The sequence below is a fragment of the Marmota monax genome, unplaced genomic scaffold (genome assembly GCF_021218885.2).
Source record: "Marmota monax isolate L192 unplaced genomic scaffold, Marmota_monax_Labrador192_F-V1.1 WCK01_AAM20220418_F8-fsc00145, whole genome shotgun sequence".
Lineage (NCBI taxonomy): Eukaryota > Metazoa > Chordata > Mammalia > Rodentia > Sciuridae > Marmota > Marmota monax.
This window is the reverse complement of record NW_026695201.1, coordinates 4023974-4041239: the sequence shown is the minus strand read 5'-3', so window position 1 is coordinate 4041239 and position 17266 is coordinate 4023974. Positions and strand designations below refer to the sequence as shown.

The 17266-nt window shown below is 43.5% G+C and overlaps 1 pseudogene; it reads right to left on the bottom strand.

Moving 5' to 3' along the window:
• Positions 1-3077: 3077 nt before the first annotated feature.
• Positions 3078-17266, bottom strand: part of LOC124082497 (intelectin-2-like) — a 35080-nt pseudogene continuing 20891 nt past the window's right edge.

Sequence of the window (17266 nt, the reverse complement as noted above, 5' to 3'; positions counted from 1 at the left end):
AATCTAAATTTAAAGAAAGCATAGCCCAATCTACACCTGTGGAGCCTAATCCCTTGGAACCTCTTTCTACAGTACGACTGGAAAATTTATCATGTAGGCTGGGTATTATTAGTAACTGTGCTATTCTATCTCCTGGTGAAATTACTGATATACCTTTTGGAGAACTGGCTATAATTTTTATTTCACCTTCATAATTGGGATCAATTACCCCAGGACTTATCATAAGTCCTTTTAGAGTAGAAGAGCTGCGTCCCAATAATAAGCCTACTGTTCCTTTGGGAAGAGGTCCTTTTACCCCTGTGGGAATGATTTGAACTCCCATCTCTGGAGTTAGTACTGCTCTGGCGGAGGCGCACATGTCCAACCCTGTGCTCCCTCTGGTTTGTCTGATAAGGGATCTGATGGACAATGTGTCCTGGGCACTACCCTGATGGGGTTGCTGGGTTCCTCCAGTGCTCCGTATATTTGTGGTTTTGGGCCCTGGAGCATTGGGCCCCCCTGTCCATTTTTTGGCAACGGAGCCCGATGCCTTTCTCCACGATATTGTGGATAAACACCTGGTCCTTGTTCGTTTTTTGATAATGGAGTACCCTCTATGGTGGTTTGAGAACGGCATTCAATAGCCCAATGTCTCCCTCTATGGCATCATGGGCAAATACCCGGTATTCTACTCCTTTGATACCTAGTTTTGTTAAACCCTCCTCCTATGGGGCAATCCTTTTAAAATGTCCTGTTTGTTCACAATTGTAGCATGTTCTTGGCCTGGCATCTAAAGCCTGTTTTACTGCAGCTGCCATGACTTGCCCTTGTTCTAAAGCCTGTTTTACTGCAGCTGCCACGACTTGCTCTTGTTCATTAATGTCTCTACATAATTTAATATATGTGTTTAAATCTTCATGTTTCCATGGTCTAATGACTTCTCTGCACCAACAATTCGCTTGCTCATAAGCCAGTTGTTTTAGTAATGGCATTGCTTGTTCTGTATTCCCCAAAACTCTGGTAGCTGTTTGAATAAGCCTATCTACAAATTCAGCATAAGGTTCATTAGCTCCTTGTATTACCTTAGATAATTGACCTTGTAAACCTCCATGTCCTTGTAAAGTCTTCCATGCCTTAACTGCATCTTTAGCAATTTGTGCGTATACACCAAGATCATATGCAATTTGTTGCTGCTGATCCTCATAAGGTCCCTTTCCTAACAACATATCTAGATTTCTCTGAGGATAACCAGCTGCTGCATTTTGCCTAGCCATCTCCTTGCAAAATTCCTCATTGGCAACCTTCCATAACAGGTATTGTCCTCCATTTAGCACAGCTTTACACATATTAGCCCAATCTGCTGGTGTCATGTTCAAGTTGTTTATGGATTCGACCGTGCTTACAGTGAAGGGTGCTTGAGGACCATAAGTTGTTACAGCCTCTTTTAGCTGCTTCACTGTTTTGAAATTTAAAGCATGGTGAATTCGCTGCCCTCCTGCCTCAAATACAGGGCATGTTAATATGTGAGATCCTGTCTCAGGGTCCCAACTATCAACTGTGGGGTTTGGGGGCCTCCCAGCATATGGAGGTGGCCTTGTTAGTTGGACACTTACATCCTCTGGTGATAGAAAGGTGTTAGTAGCAGTCTCCTGTTGTAACTTTCCCCCTGATAGCTTTTTCTGCTTTACACTTTCTCTCTCTGTCTGACTAACTTGAGAGGCCTTCTCTTTTACTTGAATTTTTTCCTCTGTCTGACTCGTTTAAGAGACCTTCTCTTTTAATTGAATTTTTTCCTCTGTCTGACTAGCTTGAGAGACCTTCTTTTTTACTTAAATTTTTTTCTCTGTCTGACTAGCTCTAGAGACCTTCTCTTTTACTTGAATATTTCTACTATAACTATAATACAACCCAAGAAGATAACGCCAAACAAAACTGAAACAGAATGAAACAAAAGTGGAACAACAGAAAATCATTATAATAGCCTTTCTATCCTCCTGAAATGTCCATCCATCCTTTCTCCCTATCTGTTCCTCAGATGTGAGTGGTTTTTCTTCCATATTACACATCTCTAGCGACAGGCAACTTAAAACAAAAGTGAAGCAAAACAAAAGAAGAATCTTAAAATGGCTACCCATCCTCTAGCCCTGCCCTCAGGGGCAAGCAGTTTACCTTATCACTTACCCTCAGTCGTTCCCTGTGCGGCCCACCAAATGCCGCAGTCTGGCTGGGCACAATTCAGGAGCCACTTGTCAAAAGAAACAAACTTTATTTTTAGAATCACACACGTCAATAAAACAGCTCTTCGGGAAAACCTTCAGAGCCCAACTGCCACCACCGGCTTCCCACAAGCCTCTCAACCTCCCCCACTACTCCTGCTCTTGAGGCTGATTGGCTGGGTCCTGTGGGCAGAGCCAAAAAAAAGTCCCCAAATGAGCAGCTCCGTGGTCTGAAGGGTGGGGAAACAGCCCAATGAGCATCACCACAGAGGAGCCAATCAGTTGGCAGCTAGAAGTTTGCTGGGGCCGCTGTGAGCCAATCATCAGCTGGCAGCTAGAAGTTTGCTGGCAGCTGGAAGTTTTTGCTGGCAGCTGGAAGTTTGCTGGGGCCCCTTCAGCTGTGGCTTTCAACAACTATAGGCAGGTGGGGCATGGCTGGAGGAGGTGGGTCACTGGGGTCTAGTGACCCTAGAAGGATCTTCTTCCCAGAGGCCCCTTCCTACTCTATTTGCTCTCACACGTGTGTCTCCCCCCCATCTCTGTCTCTCCCCCCTTTTGCCATAAGTGGAGTAACTTCCCTCCACCACACCTTCCATCATGATGTTCTACCTCACCTTGGGCCCAAAGCAATGGACTTGATCCACCAGGGACTGAATCTGTGAAACCATGAGCCAAAATAACCTTTTTCTCCTCTAAGTTGTTCTTGACAGATATTTTGGTCGCAGGGATGCAAAGTCAAATAACACAAACACCAATCCCTGAATTAGTATGATTTATTCTTCATTCCTCTACTACTAACATTCTAGTTCCTGGGCAAGTAGTTGTCCATCCTTGGGACCGCATCCCTGGGAGAAGAGCTCTGGGTCCCATAGTCTGAAGTTCTCAACGATAGAAGAGAAGCACAGCTGCCTCTGTTATCTCCCGGCTGTTGCTGAAATGCACCTGAGTTCCTTGTCCATCTGCATCAAAAGCAGAGAAGTCTCCACACTGCTTGGGATTACTCTCTGGGAAGAATCCTTCTCCACCAATGCAGTGCTAGGAAACAAGGAGAGGAAGAGGTGGTGATGAGAGGTCTGCTGGTGAGCCCAAAGACCTTAATGACCAAATACAGAGGAATCTTCGGTACTCATCAATTCTCCATGGGCAGTGTTGATCTGTGTCTCTGATAAAAACTTCTCTACCCCTAGCTTTAGTTACACACCATCTCCTCCTGACTTTCCTTCAACTTTTCTGAATATTCCTTCTTGGATTCCCTGACTGGACTCTTCCTTCATGAATTCCTTAAGTGCTGCTCCCTAGGAGGGGACACATCTCCCTCTCCCATATAGATTGTCTGATCCTCTTTGGGTAGAGTTAGTAACAACTCACTGATGGCCCCAAAGCTCTATCTCCAGTCCATTTGTTTCTTGGGATGAAGACCTCAAACTCTATCACTGGGACCTCTCTGAAGGCGCTTCAGGCTCCCCTTAACTGAAACACAGTTAATTACATCCAGACATTATTTAACATGGGGACACTTACTGAGAAATACATCATTGGGCAATTTTGACACTGTGTGAACATGATAGTGTAGTTACACAAACTAAGATGACCATGATGTTACAAGGTGATATGATCTCCTGGGACCTCTGTCATACTTGCAGTCTGTCATTGATCAAAATATTGTTATGCAGCAGCATATGACTATATGTCCTTAGTTTACCTTAAACCTGCTCATCATCCAGACACCTTGATATAATAAAAGATATTCCCTTACCCCAATGTAGACTTGTTGCCTTTCCATCATAAATGTTAAACTGGACATAAATTTAGAATCTCTGGAATTCACAGTACCCCCTTTTCATCCCTTTTGGCAATACCCTGTTTCAGGCCTTCATCTAGACTATGGGGAACCACCTCAATATTGGTCTCCTAGTCTGCAATCTTGCCCCAGTAGAATCTGTCACCACTGTGCTACCAACATGATCATCACAAAGAGGATCAAGTCCATCAACTATAGAATAAAGTTCAAAATCATTGGTGTGATGTGAGGTCTCTTCCTAATCCAGCTCCTTTCACTACCCCACATACATCTCATGCACCAAAACGGCAAAGCAGCTTGCTGCCCCCTGAATGCCACATGCCCTCTGAAAAACTGATGATTCTGAACACATTATTCATTTCCTAAATTGCATTGAGAACTCATAAAGTTCTATCTCTCCAGCTCTCAAGACTCAGCACAGAAGTTCCCTTTCCTGAAATCACTTCCTTGACACTCTCATCAGAGTTAGGTGTTCTTATAGCCCTTAGTTATTTGTTGTTGTTGTTGTGTTGTTTTGTTTTGCTTATTTTTGTTGCTGAGGGTTGAACCAAGGACCTCACATATGCTGGGTAAGCATTCAACACTGAGCTACATTCGCACCTCCCTGGTTTATATTTCTATTAAGACCTTGGGTTCATCAGATAGTAATTTCACCTTTGTGTGGAAAGTCTGCCCCGTTGGATGAGAGCAAGAAATATATCACCGTTGTGTCTCCTGTTCTAGTACAGTGTAGGTGCCCAGTGCAGGTAAGAGCAGGTGTTTGTTGGCACATGTGCACACTACATTACACATGCCTGAAGCCATGGCTTCAAAGTGCCAGGGGAGTCAGGTAGTCACAAAAGATTTGCTCGTTTAGTGTTTCCATTTTGAAAATTCCCCATCATAACCATGTCCAGGACTTTCCTGGTAACGTCTCATACATGGTCCATCCATGCAATCCCTGAATAGGGGTGGGAAGGCCAAGTTTGACTCTGACAGCTAAAGCTCAGGTGGAGAATAACAACACCTCATGTTTCTCAAGCACTCTCAGCTTCAAAGGCTTTCATGGGTTGTTCCTTGTGGGAGACCATCCTCCCATGTGATTTGAGTTACCTCCCTGGCTGGGCGAGAGGCGCTTAGACACATTCTTGTGTCCAGAGCTTTCCCCACCCTTCTCAGGTCCAAGGGCTCATCCGTGTGGAGGTGTGTCTTGCCACTACCCCAAAGACCCATTGTTGCCCCTGACCTTGGGACACTGCCCCCCTTAATCTTTATTGGATGGGATTTTCCCCAGAACTTTTTGTTCCCCAATAAAAGTCCACTCCCTGGCGTGTTCTCTCTCTCTCGCTAGCCTCTTCAGTAAACCTCGATACCATAATAGGTGGCTGGAGCCTGGAGGTAGGAGGAGCCATCCTGGAGCTGGTTTAAAGGTAATCAGAGTCTGGTCTCCTTAATTCAAACTCCCTAAGGATTTCTCACATAGCTGAACCTTCATTTATGAAGTCTGTGCTGGCTGTGGGCTAAAATTCCTGAACATAATCCTCCCTCTAACTCTAGGTAACAGAATATTTAATCCCAAAGGCTGAGAATACAACAATGGTGCATTGTTGTATTTTCAAATGGTGCATTTGAAACCTCAACCCTTGATTTTGGTCCTAAACAGTACAGGATGTCTGTGCCTGGACAGGAGGTCCCACAGTCCTGGTCCCTGAGCCTCAGCAAGGAGAAAGGAAGTCACATTCTCATACACGTACACATGCTCACATAAAGATGAGTATTCTAGATGTTAATATTAAAAATTTTCCAATATTAATGTTATACTTGCAGTAGCCTTATGACCTCAATACAGGAAGTACTTCTTAAAGAAAACACAAGCTGAGTGGGCATGGTGGCACATGCATATATGCACGGTGGCACATGCATATATGCACGGTGGCACATGACTCAGGAGGCTGAGACATGAGGATGGCAAGTTTGAGGTCAGCCTCTGCAACTTAGAAAGACCTTGTCTCAAAATAAAAAAAATAAATAAAAAGGGGATGTATCTCAGTGATAGAGCACCCCTGGATTCAATCCCCAGTATAAAATAAAAAGAAAAGAAAGAAAGAAATGAAGGAAGAAAACAGGCACAAAAATACTCCCCATAAATTAAAATATTGATAAAATGGACTCCATTCAAATTCTGTTCATATGACACCATCAAGAGAGTAATGAGATATGTAGAAGCTAAGAGGATAAAGTGGGAAAGAAGGGCATCTCACAAAAATAGAAGGGAGACCAGTAGAGTAGAGGAAGAGGACCAGGAAAGGAGGAGGGGAGGGAAAGAGGTACTGTAAAATGAAAGTGATCAGATTATGTCATGTGCGTGTAGGAATATGTAGCAACAAGGCCAAATGCTATGTATAATACATCAAGAAAAATGGGAAAAGGGAGTAAAGAGAATACGGGGGGAAGAGGGCAAGTTTGATGCACAATGACACAGGCACACACACATGTGCACACACATACGCACACACACACATGCGTGCCTGTTGCTGTCTCCCCAGATACTCACATGCTCCGTGTTGCAGCCAGTAACTCTCTTCCCAGCACACAGAGCGTTGGCTGCTCTCTCATTATTAAACACCCTGAACTGGACAAACCCTGCAATAAATTCTCCTGAAAAAGAAGATGCAAACAAGAGCCAAGTATTAAAAGAGTGACTAGAGCAGGACACCAGAGGCACACACCTATAATCCCAGTGTCTCAGGAGGCTGAGGAAGAAGGATCACAAGTTCAAGACCAGCTTTAGCAATTTATTGAGACCCTCAGTAACTTAGAGAGATCCTGACTCAAAATTGAAAACTAAAAAAAAAAAGACTGGGGCAGGGGGCAGGGGTTGCAGCACAGTGATAGAGTGCTTGCCTAGCATGTGAGGCACTGGGTTCAATTATAAGCGGCACTGCAAATAAATAAATAAATAGCCCATCCAAGAAACGGGGGGGGGGGGGTAATTAATTAATTAAACAAACAAACAAACAAACAACAAATACTGGTGCAGTAGCTCAATAGTAAAGTGCTCCTGGGTCCAATTCCCAGTATCTAATAATGATAATAATAATAACTAGAATCATTTTCCTTTTTAACCAGAACAAGATGCCCTAAGCCAAGAGTTTAGCCTACAGCCGAACATCCAAGCCATAGGGATGGAGCTCCACACAGTGTGGCCAGTGGGTGGTGAATCCCAGGCCTGAACTTGGCCTTGAGAGAAGCTCTCATCTGAAGTAAGAGGCTGGAACTCACAGAAGATTGCAGGAGACATTAGACTGGACAGAAAGCTCACTATGCCCACCCCAGTGGTGCAACCTGTAATGTCAGTGACTCGGGAGGCTGAGGCAGGAGAATTGCTAGTTCTAATCCAGTCTCGGCCACTTAGTGAGACCCTAAAAAAAAAAGGGCTAGGGATGTAGATCAGTGGTAGAGTACTCTTGGGCTCAATCCCCAATACCACCAAATAGAAAGAAAGACCCCTATGTAAAGATGAGCAGGGTAAGCAATGTCCGATGCAGCTACCTGTTTTACACACATCTCAGCCAGTGACCAAAGCAGCATCACTCGCTTTCCTGCTTTCATTCAAATAACAAAAGCACATGGCTCTTGATTTTTCTGACCCAAAACTTCATTTCTATGGTTTCATTGTACTGAAAAATGTCTCTTTAAAGAAAACCAATAGCTATCCATCAAAACAAACAAGCAAAAATATTGGCCAGATGGGGTAGCACGTCTGTAATCTCAGTGTCATGGGAAGCTAAGGCAGAAGTATCACAAGTTCAAAGCCAGGCTCAGCAGCTAAGCAAGGCCCTAAGCAACTCAGCAAGATCCTCTCTCTAAATAAAATATAAAAAAGGGCTGAGATGTGGCTCAGTGGTTAAGCACCACTGGGTTCAATACCCAGGACCAAAATAAATAAATAGATAAATAAAAATAAATCTTCCTCACCACTTTGCTAGTTCTTTCCTGTAAATATTATCCTTAACCTTTTCTTAGTTATTATAAGAGGCTGCACAGGGAGGAAGGCTGGGTTTATGCCCTGTAAAATGGAGAAAATTATAATCCTAATAGTTTTCTCATGATGTGATTTCAAAAAATCACATCAAATTCCTAGGAATGAGCTGACATATTTTAACAGCTCAATAAGGGAATAATAGCTTTTGTTTTTTTTTTAATGATGGTACTGGGGATTGAATGCAGGGGTGCTCTGGCACTGAGCCACATCCCCAACCCATTTTATTATTTATGTTGAGACAGGGTCTTTCTAGGTTATTGAGGCTGGCCTCAAACTTGCAATCCTCCTGCCTCAAGCCTCCAGAGTAGCTGGGATGACAAGAATGCACCTCTGACCCTGTCTAGCAGTTCTTTATTATTGTTATTACCCTCTTTCCCTCTTTCACCAAGAGTTCAAGAAAGGACTTCTGATTGGACTTTGGGAGCAAACACTCACTTCGACCAATAGGTGAGTAGTAAGATGAGGTTTTCTGAGCATCACTAAAGTCGTAGACCACAGGTATTGCTGGGCCATTGTCATTCAAACACTTCCCTAACCCATACTTCACTGGATATTTCTGCAGGAACCAAAAAGAAAAGTTTTGTAAGGACAATAGATATGCCACCATTTTGGACAGGAAAGGGATCCCTTCAAGTCAACTGTCATTACTCAGAAACCAGTCTTAGTAATGATGACTCCTTCTCCCCATAGCAGGATCTCCCCAAGATTCCCAAGTCCTGTCTCTTCCTCTTTCTTCCCACTCTGCTCTCCCTTAGGGCTCTTCCCTTGCCTGGCTCAGAGTTTCTGGGATACACATGACAAAGCAGTGAACTGATTAAAATATCACTCTAATAGTAGTGACTTAGTGTGGGAGGTCACCATATCATGTGACCAGCGTTTTTTCTCTCCTGATTGGTTGAGGCACTTTCAGTGATCTGGCCACTTTTAAGTAGCTGCATATGGTAGCCCCAATCTTGAGGGTAGAAATAATGCAACCAAATGTGTCTTCATGGGTAGGCGTGCCTTCTTGCAGCCCCATAGGTCAAGCTACGCTCACCTGTTCCTTTGTGATATTACCCCTTGCCCTGTTTGGGATAGAATGTTCCATGGACATGCCCTTTGTGTGTCCCCTTCTCTTTCTCTGCCCTTGGGTATGGCCTTCCTAGATGTCAGTCAACCTGCTGACAGCAGACATCAGGAAGCTAGGCTCAGCCCCCCGAAACCTGACCCCTTGCCTCATTTGAATGCCTTCTCCTTGATAAAAGCACATGCTTTCTCTCTCTCTCTCTCTCTCTCTCTCTCTCTCTCTCTCTCTTTTTCTGTGGACCCTTAAGGTCAGAGGAGCTATCACAGCACCCCCAAAGAAAAAGGTATTTCTGTCTCTTGTGCTCTTGTGTGGTTATTTCTTGTAGCCCAGTTCCCCTGGAGTGACGCCTGAGTGTTTTAGTCACAAGCAACATGACAAATGGTGTCCCTGAGTGGGCTCCAGGATAAATTTTAGAAGTTTAGTGTGTTTGGAATTTCTCTCCAGAAGTTAAGCTTGCTTAGGATTGCAGAGTATTGTGGCCTGAATTGTAGAAAGTAAGTAAATTAGACAGAAGGAAAGTCTGTGACTTTAAACTTTTTAATATTGGGGAATATTTTGTCTTTAGAAAGAAAAAAATTACTTTTATAATTCTAGAGACTCTAAATAAATGTAAAGAGCTATTAAAATGATTAAGATGCTATGTTGCTGAGTTGAGTCCTCTCCCATGGGAAAAGCACCTTTATGGACTTCTTTGGATGGTTTTTGTGAATCTTTATAAAGATTTTTTTGGGTTTATGTATTAGAAGTCTGTTCTTGGAAAGTGAATAAAAGAAAAAACAAATGTTATAATGAGACCTAATCCAAGGATTCTTTACCTGGAGAGAAGTAAATTTTATTTTTCTATTGTTTTTGTGAAAACTCAGAAAGTTTATATTGAACCTCTTTACTACATTCTTGTTCTGTGGATCAGAATGGTTGTTAATGCAGCTGCTGGGGACAAAAGACTTTAGCTGATGCTCCCTATGGGGTCTGTATCTAGACCTGTGGTCAGCAGTACTTTTAACCCTTAAATGATCTGACCTAGATGCCAAATGCAGACTCCGGATCTGATAGTAACCCTGGTGTCTGCCTCTAAAACTCAGTTTTAAAGCACCCAGGTGCTACAAGAGAAAGTAGAAAATATGGGAGGACACAAGCTGCAACCACAGAGACAAGGCAAGCTGCTACGCTCCATGGGATCCTGACCAGGCGGGGAAATGCAGACAAAACCAAATGAAATCCAACCGGCTAGGAAAATTCAGGGAACCTTTGCTGCCTAAAATGGACAGCAGGTTCCATGTGTTTCCTTCACCATGGTAACCGCCACCCTTAACCTTGGAGTGGGCTTCCTGGTCCCACCTCCTGCCTTTTCTCGGGCTTCCCATTGGTTCTTCCACAGTCACTCAGACAGGACTTCTGGTCCCGCCTTCCTAACCTGTACTTTGTGTTTCAGACCCGCTACCAGAGCTGCTCAGAGCCTGCATTTTTAAAGAAAGCTCACCTGTAAATGCCATCGAAAGATATCCTTTTTCAGGCAAAATCTAATTCCACAGGTTTCTATATTGCAGCCCTAAATTTAAGTTAGTTTTGAGTTAAATAACCCAACTTTTCTCTATAGTTGTGTTACTAAATAATATCCTATTGATTATAGATACTAAACATGCTTCTTTATATTTTGCTTTTAATTTTGGAGGTTATGGGGATGCATTTGCTCGCCACAGGAACAAAAGCCAGCAATGTTCCTGTGATGAACAAAAAATCCTTATTCTCTTTCCTGACTATATAATTATAAGAAAGAAATAAAGGTATACACAAGGATCTTATTTCTGCTATATCACATGATGTCACATGTAAGAGTACACTCCTAATTAAAAGTATATTGGAATGGATACAAATATCTAAGAACCACATGGTTTCATAAAGTTAATACAATTATGTTATGCCCTTATTCTTAATATATATATTTTTCGGACTGGGAGGAAGATGGCGGCGAGGGGAGTGCATTGCCCCCGTGTGCTGCCTCACTGTGTGGGAGTATGACAAGTCAGGACGCCTAAAGGATATCTTGTTAGGAATTTCCAGCAATAGTGGGGTGCTCCGGAACCTGGAGGAAGGATTTCCATCGCACGAGGATCGGCTACGGGGACTCAAACGCGAGAGGTTTGTCGCATGGAGGGTAACACTGCTTATTCAGCAAATCACCCCGCGGCTAGAGTCTGCAGCACGCGCTGGGATAGAGACGCAGGGTTACAGCGCTGCAGTTTCTGCCAGCCGCGCAAGCACCGTACTCAGGGCTGAATTCTGGGTTCGAGACGGGGGAAGGAAGCGGTCCATCTCGGTTCTCCACACCGGTCAGACCACAGAGGAGGCCAGCAGCCACCATGTTGGAGAGCTGACGTCACCTTCCCTGTTTTAGACTGACTGCAGCTCATTCAGCCATAGAACAGGTAATTTCAGGCTGCAATTCGCCTGCGGCTTGCAGACAGATTGCTAGGGTTCAGCGCCTGGGTGCTTCTTAGAATCTGATCTTATTGGAGCGAACACCGAGCGCGGGGCAGCTGAGTTCCGGCTCCCGGAACTTCCCTGGCCCGGGGCTAGGAGCCCACGGAAACTGCGTCTCGGTCCGGGTCCTGCTGAGGGCCGGTCAGGACTCACCCGTTGCTTTGGTTGCCCGGCAAGGGGAACGAAATGCTGCCATTCACATAGGATACCAACATGGCAGAGATCTGATGTCAGCAGAAAGTGGCGGAGGAGAGAACTTCATCAATACCAGCGGCAACATAAGCAGTTGGTCTCCTGGTGGGGGGGGTGAGGCACAGTCACCCGAGTCTCCTCAATTTGTCCTCGAGCCAGAGGGGAGGAGCCGGGCCGCCGCCAGTGCCCGGAGCAGGCCCAGCGGCTCGCCAGCATGGTGACCGCGTGACCCCAATTGGAGAGGGGGCGGAGCGGAGCCGCCACCCGCACCCGCAAGGTGGGCAGACCCACGACCCAGTGGTACATGGGCGTGGTAGGAGGGGCAGGGCAGAGCCGCCGTTCACGCTTGCAAGGTAAACAGACCTGTGACAGCCTGGCGGGTCAGGCCCAGTGGCCTGCCAGTGTGGTACACACGTCACCCCAACTGGAGTAGGGGCAGAGCAGATCCTTCTCCCACGCCCGGATCAGGCCCTGCCAGTGTGGTGGTCACGTGAACCCAATTGGAGTGGGGGCGGAGCGGAACCGCCACCCGTGCCCGCAGGGTGAGCAGACCAGTGATCAACCTGCAGATCAGGCCCAGGGGTCCGCAGGCGTGGTAGGAGGGGCAGGGCAGATCCGCCGCCCGCGCCTCCAAGGTAGGCAGACCTACAACAGACCGGCGGATAAGGCCCAGGAGCCTGCCGGCGTGGTACAAACACCACCCTAATTGGAGTAGGGGCAGAGCAGAGTCACCGCCCGTGCCAGGAACAGGCCCAGCGTCCTGCAGGCGGGGTAGTCACGACACCCCAATTGGAGTAGGGGCAGAGCAGAGCCTCCACCCGTGCCCGAAAGGTGGGCAGATCTGCGACCGACCAGCGGGACAGGCCCAGTGGCCTGCCGGTAGGACAGACACATCACCCCATTTGGAGTAGGGGCAGAGTAGAGCCGCCGCCCGCGCCTGCAGGGTAGGCAAACCTGCAACCGACCGGCGGATCAGGCCCGGTGGCCTGCCGGCACGGTACACTCGTCACCCCAATTGGAGTAGGGGCAGAACAGAGCCGCCGCCAGCTCCCAGAACAGGCCCAGTGACCTGCCGGCGTGGTAGCCACGACACCCCAATTGCAATGAGGAGAGAGAAGAGCCGCCGCCCGCACCTGCAGGAAAGATACGCAAGCAGTATGAAAAGACAAGGAAAGAAAGGACCACAAGCAATGCAGGTCAACGCAACGTTAGAAGAGGTAACAGCTGCAGCAGATGGAATGTCAGATAAAGAATTCAGGATATACATGCTTCAGATGATCTGGAGTATCAAGGAAGACATTAAAAAGCAAAATCAGACAATGAAAGATCACTTCGACAACGAATTATGCAAACAAATCCAGGAAGCAAAGGATCAACTATACAGGGAGATAGAGGTTATAAAAAACAAGCAATCAGAAATCCTAGAAATGCAGGAAGCAATAAACCAACTTAAAAACTCAATGGAGAATACTACCAGCAGAGTAGAACACTTAGAAGATAGAACATCAGACAATGAAGACAAAGTATTTCAACTGGAAAAGAACATGGACAGCTCAGCAAGACTGTTAAGAAACCATGAGCAGAAAATCCAAGAAATATGGGATAACATTAAGAGACCAAACTTAAGAGTCATTGGGATACAGGAAGGTACAGAGCTCCAAACCAAAGGAATGAGCAGTCTATTCAATGAAATAATACGAGAAAACTTCCCAGACTTGAAGAATGAGACAGAATCCCAAATCCTAGAAGCCTACAGGACGCCGAATGTGCAAAATCATAAGAGATCCACACCTAGACATATTATAATGAAGATGCCCAACATACAGAATAAGGAGAGAATTTTAAAAGCTACAAGAGAAAGGAAGCAGATTACATTTAGGGGTAAGCCAATCAGGATAACAGCTGATCTTTCAACACAGACTCTGAAAGCTAGAAGATCCTGGAATAACATATTTCAAACACTGAAAGGAAATGGGTTCCAACCAAGAATTGTGTATCCAGCGAAATTAAGCTTCAGGATGGAGGATGAAATTAAAACCTTCCATGATAAACAAAAGTTAAAAGAATTTGCAGCTAGAAAACCATCTCTTCAAAACATCCTCGCCAAAGCATTACAGGAAGAGGAAATGGAAAATAACAATGAAAACCAACAGTGGGAGGTAGGACAGTAAAGGGGGGGGGGAATAATCAAAGAGGAAAACAAACCATGTTTAGTAACAGAAATAAACAAATATGGCTGGAAGAACAACCCATATCTCAATAATAACCCTAAATGTTAATGGCTTAAACTCACCAATTAAGAGACACAGGCTACTAGAATGGATCACAAAACAAGACCCAACAATATGCTGCCTACAGGAGACGCATTTGATAGGAAAAGACATACATAGGCTGAAGGTGAAAGGTTGGGAAAAATCATATCACTCATATGGACTTCGGAAACAAGCAGGAGTGTCCATACTCATATCAAATAAAATAGATTTCAAGCCAAAGTTAATCAAAAGAGATAAAGAGGGACACTACATACTGCTTAAGGGAACCATACACCAACAAGACATAACAATCATAAATATTTATGCCCCAAAAAATGGTGCAGCTATGTTCGTCAAACAAACTCTTCTCAAGTTCAAGAGTCTAATAGACCACCATACCATAATCATGGGAGACTTCAACACACCTCTCTCGGCACTGGACAGATCTTCCAAACAAAAGTTGAATAAGGAAACTATAGAACTCAATAACACTATTAATAACCTAGACCTAATTGACATATATAGAGTATACCACCCAACATCAAGCAGTTACACTTTTTTCTCAGCAGCACATGGATCCTTCTCAAAAATAGATCATATATTATGTCACAGGGCAACTCTTAGACAATATAAAGGAGTAGAGATAATACCATGCATCCTATCTGATCATAATGGAATGAAACTGAAAATCAACGATAAAAGAAGGAAAGAAAAAGCATACATCACTTGGAGAATGAACAATAGGTTACTGAATGATCAATGGGTTATAGAAGACATCAAGGAGGAAATTAAAAAATTCTTAGAGATAAATGAAAACACAGACACAACATATCGGAATCTATGGGACACATTGAAAGCAGTTCTAAGAGGAAAATTCATTGTTTGGAGTTCATTCCTTAAAAAAAGAAAAAACCAACAAATAAATGATCTCATACTTCATCTCAAAGTCCTTGAAAAAGAAGAGCAAAACAACAGCAAAAGAAGTAGAAGGCAAGAAATAATTAAAATCAGAGCTGAAATTAATGAAATCGAAACAAAAGAAACAATTGAAAAAATTGACAAAACTAAAAGTTGGTTCTTTGAAAAAATAAACAAAATTGACAGACCCTTAGCGATGCTAGCGAAGAGAAGAAGAGAGAGAACTCAAATTACTAGCATACGGGATGAAAAAGGCAATATCACAACAGACACTTCAGAAATACAGAAGATAATCAAAAACTATTTTGAATCCTTATACTCCAATAAATTAGAAGATAGTGAAGGCATCGATAAATTTCTTAAGTCATATGATCTGCCCAGATTGAGTCAGGAGGATATAGAAAACCTAAACAGACCAATATCAATTGAGGAAATAGAAGAAACCATAAAAAGACTACCAACAAAGAAAAGCCCAGGTCCGGATGGGTATACAGCAGAATTTTACAAAACCTTTAAAGAAGAACAAATACCAATACTTTTCAAGATACTTCAGGAAATAGAAAAGGAGGGAGAACTTCCAAATTCATTCTATGAGGCCAACATCACCCTGATACCTAAACCAGACAAAGACACTTCAAAGAAATAAAACTACAGACTAATATCTCTAATGAACCTAGATGCAAAAATCCTCAATAAAATTCTGGCGAATCGGATACAAAAACATATCAAAAAAATTGTACACCATGATCAAGTAGGATTCATCCCTGGGATGCAAGGCTGGTTCAATATACGGAAATCAATAAATGTTATTCACCACATCAATAGACTTAAAAATAAGAACCATATGATCATCTCGATAGATGCGGAAAAAGCATTCAACAAAGTACAGCATCCCTTTATGTTCAAAACTCTAGAAAAACTAGGGATAACAGGAACATACCTCAATATTGTAAAAGCAATCTATGCTAAGCCTCAGGCTAGCATCATTCTGAATGGAGAAAAACTAAAGGCATTCCCTCTAAAATCTGGAACAAGACAGGGATGCCCTCTTTCTCCACTTCTCTTCAACATAGTTCTCGAAACACTGGCCAGAGCAATTAGACAGACGAAAGAAATTAAAGGCATCAAAATAGGAAAAGAAGAACTTAAATTATCACTATTTGCAGATGATATGATTCTATACCTAGCAGACCCAAAAGGCTCTACAAAGAAACTATTAGAGCTAATAAATGAATTCAGCAAAGTGGCAGGATATAAAATCAACACGCATAAATCAAAGGCATTCCTGTATATCAGCGACAAATCCTCTGAAATGGAAATGAGGACAACCACTCCATTCACAATATCTTCAAAAAAAATAAAATACTTGGGAATCAACCTAACAAAAGAGGTGAAAGACTTATACAATGAAAACTACAGAACCCTAAAGAGAGAAATAGAAGAAGATCTTAGAAGATGGAAAAATATACCCTGTTCATGGATAGGCAGAACTAACATCATCAAAATGGCGATATTACCAAAAGTTCTCTATAGGTTTAATGCAATGCCAATCAAAATCCCAACGGCATTTCTTGTAGAAATAGAGAAAGCAATCATGAAATTCATATGGAAAAATAAAAGACCCAGAATAGCAAAAACAATGGTAAGCAAGAAGTGTGAATCAGGCGGTATAGCGATACCAGACTTCAAACTATACTACAGAGCAATAGTAACAAAAACAGCATGGTCCTGGTACCAAAACAGGCGGGTGGACCAATGGTACAGAATAGAGGACACAGAAACCAGTCCACAAAACGACAACTATCTTATATTTGATAAAGGGGCTAAAAGCATGCAATGGAGGAAGGATAGCATCTTCAACAAATGGTGCTGGGAAAACTGGAAATCCATATGCAACAAAATGAAACTGAATCCCTTTCTCTCGCCATGCACAAAAGTGAATTCAAAATGGATCAAGGAGCTTGATATCAAATCAGAGACACGCCGTCTGATAGAAGAAAAAGTTGGCTCCGATCTACATACGGTGGGGTCGGGCTCCAAATTCCTCAATAGGACACCCATAGCACAAAAGTTAATAACTAGAATCAACAAATGGGACTTACTCAAACTAAAAAGTTTTTTCTCAGCAAAAGAAACAATAAGAGAGGTAAATAGGGAGCCTACACCCTGGGAACAAATTTTTACTCCTCACACTTCAGATAGAGCCCTAATATCCAGAGTATACAAAGAACTCCAAAAATTAGACAATAAGATAACAAACAACCCAATCAACAAATGGGCCAAGGACCTGAACAGACACTTCTCAGAGGAGGACATACAATCAATCAACAAGTACAT